This window comes from Triticum dicoccoides, chromosome 2A, assembly GCF_002162155.2.
Source record: "Triticum dicoccoides isolate Atlit2015 ecotype Zavitan chromosome 2A, WEW_v2.0, whole genome shotgun sequence".
In the NCBI taxonomy this organism is placed as follows: Eukaryota; Viridiplantae; Streptophyta; class Magnoliopsida; order Poales; family Poaceae; genus Triticum; species Triticum dicoccoides.
Window position 1 is genome coordinate 391,751,453 of NC_041382.1, and position 3,436 is coordinate 391,754,888.

The following is a 3,436-nucleotide window of genomic DNA, read 5'->3' on the forward strand; positions in this document are numbered from 1 at the left end:
CTCCCACTAGGAGGAGGACTCCCCCCTCCTTGGCGCGCCCCTAGGGCCGGCCGGCCTCCCCCCTTGCTCCTTTATATACGGGGGCGGGGGGCACCCTAGAGACACACAAGTTGATCTACAGATCATTCCTTAGCCATGTGCGGTGCCCCCCTCCACCATATTCCACCTTGGTCATATCGTCGCAGAGTTTAGGCAAAGCCCTGCGCCGGTAGAACATCATCATCGTCACCACACCGTCGTGCTGACGGAACTCATCCCCGACACCCTGCTGGATCGGAGTCTCATCGAGCTGAACGTGTGCTGAACACGGAGGTGCCGTACGTTCGGTGCTTGGATCGGTCGGATCGTGAAGACGTACGACTACATCAACCGCGTTGTCATAACGCTTCTACTTTCGGTCTACGAGGGTACGTGGACACACTCTCCCCACTCGTTGCTATGCATCACCATGATCTTGCGTGTGCGTAGGAATTTTTTTGAAATTACTACGTTCCCCAACAGTCAGCCCATAAAATGTACGTTTTCCATTATAGGCCCGTCTGTGGCCCATTAAAGGCCCGTACAAGACCCATAAATGAGTCGGCGGCCCATGGATCCTACGTGACGTAGAAGGCCCATGGATCCTACGAGACGTAGAAGGCCCATGGATCCTACGAGATGTAGAAGGCCCATGGATCCTACGAGACGTAGAAGGCCCATGGATCTGACGGCCCGTGAAGGCCCATGGTCGGGCGAGTTGGCCCCCGTTTGAACGATATAGCATATTCAAAGAATTATCCTACTCAATACTATCACCTCTAAAAATCATACACTATGCAACAAAGAGATCAAGGCATAGAAAGGTAGAATAATCCTACACTATACAATAAAGAAATTACAGCCGATTATACCCACTGGGTATTATGGTTGGGTACAGGTGATAATAAAGCATACACAAACAACAAATTACATACACTGGGCAAATACAGCTCATACATTGTGAACGCGCATCAACTTAACTCCATTTGAACTATAATCTCTTCAGAAAATAGGATTGGCCGGATTCAGAAAGCACAAATTTCAGTATGCAAAATCTCCAATTCCTTCATAGTTACCTCGGTGTCTTGTTTCGTTTTTTTGACTCCTGCATCTAATCCTGCATGTCCAGTATCAACTTGTTGATTATACGTTGACAATCATGTACACGTTGTCTTGCCACCTCTAGTTGATGCTCGAGAACATTAGCAAATTCTAATTCTAATCCATAATCATTCGGTAATGGCCATGCCGCACTGCTCGCAGATTTTTGTGTTGATGTCACTTCATCCTGAAATGTTTCTGTAAGTACACATGACTAGGGAAAAAATATAGTTACAACAGTGAAGCGAACAAGACACTATTTTGTACTACATAGCAAAACAGGACTAACAATAATGTTACACGTCACTTTCACAAAAAACATGTTACACTTCATGAAGCATAGTCTGTGCAGCCTGCATACAGAAATCCCTCTTAGCTCACCAGAGGAGCATGATGTTGGGGCCCAATCGAAAACACAAACAAGTTACAAATTTAGACAGCACGTTGCGTATAAGTAAGCAAGCAGTTGACCATTCTGTACCTCAATTAAAGTCTTAGGGAGCATAATGAACAGCAGAGGGTTTCATACAAACATACTACATCAGGCAAAACTATGCAATCATTAGCATAGTATAAACTAGATTGTGAGCCTCATGTAATAATAGTTGGTTAATAGACTTCAAAGCTTCAGGCACACTTCGGCAGAGTAATTAAATGGTAAGGCCTTTAATTATGTCAACTAATAGTGATACAAGTACCGAACATCAGGCATGATTATTTTGGCATCTCATTAAGTGAGGACAAATAAAGCAATTGAAAAGAGAAAATTAACTATGCTTGAAACAAACAAGGAATTGAACTGTTGAGTTGCAAGAGTGACTTACCTTAGCAGGTTGAAGAGGCTCAGCGCAGCTCCTACTTCTCTTGCAAGGCTCCTTCCTAACATCTTGTACTTGGAAATCCTCAATCTTATCTTCATTGCACCCCCTCTGCAAGGTGACACAAACTAGTTACTCGTCTCCTTGGAAGATAAATATGCATACTTTCCAGTCTGTGAACACAAAAGGATGAGATTATAACAAAACAACACCACATAATGAAACATGCTGCATCTCTTGCACTTGCACACAATGAAATGAGCATTTACTATGTCTTCACTATGTAAAAACTAGGCATACCTTCGAACTGGATCTCCAGGTACTCTTGGAGAGCCTACTGTAGTGTACAGCCAAACCTTTATGTCACCTATGAGTTAGACAAGGCCCCACTACAGCAGCTGTAGCGACCCGACCTCAGATGGTCAAGTCTCTGTGCTCAGGTGTCATCCCTGGATCAGTAATGCTGACACCACACAGTACTTCGAAGGATTTATAACAGAGTAGCAATCACACACTTATTACATCGATGTCCCAAAAGAGGACTTATTACAATAAATATGGCTTAAGGCCATCTAATAACGATAACAGCGGAAGACTTGGAAGATAAGTGAGTCCATCAACTCCAACGGCATCACTGAGTATAGAACCACGACCTAAAAGCACCTGACTCGTCGTCTGAAAAGTCTGCAACATGAAAGTTGTAGCCCGAAAACGGGTCAGCACGTGGAATATGCTGGCAATGTAACACATAGAGAATAATGAATGATAAGCCTGCACTATATGCATATATGGCTGGTGGAAAAGCTCTATGGTTACAGTTTTTGCATAAAGCCAATTTTTCCCTACTGCAAAGGAATAAATTTATTTAACTATCATGGTGGTTGTTAAACATTGAGAATGGTTGACAGCATCCTCAATCCCAATTAAAAATAATCATTAACAAACCCAACAATATTAAATTAGAGTAACATGTTGAGATTCACATGATATTCAAGTACTAGATACTCAAGATGTCCATAACCGGGGACTTGGCTAATCATGATTAGTATTTACACTCTGCAGAGGTTTGCGCACTTTTCCCCACAAGACTCGATCGCCTTCGTTTGGTTTCTCGCACTTCATGGTGTTTGAGAAACGGATGACCGAGACATAGCCTTTCAGAAGCGCTAGCACCTTACGATGGGTAGACCCGTACACCTACATCCCCTACATCTGCTAGTCTACCACTATAAGAGTTCGCACGACTTAGTCAACTATGCCAGAGCCCATAATGGCTTGTGGCCGCACACGGAAGTTACTAGCATGAATTATCTTATGATCCCTTTGAGCCTGGGTGGCGGTCCAAAAGAAAAACAGGCAAGTCCTGGAAACCCCAGGTGCCTCAATCCACCCAGATGTGTATTTAAGTTGCCACCTTAGATAAACCACTAATTTACAAACTCACATCTGTCATGGATATCACTCACCCAATCCACGTCTACTAGCATAGCATGGCATAA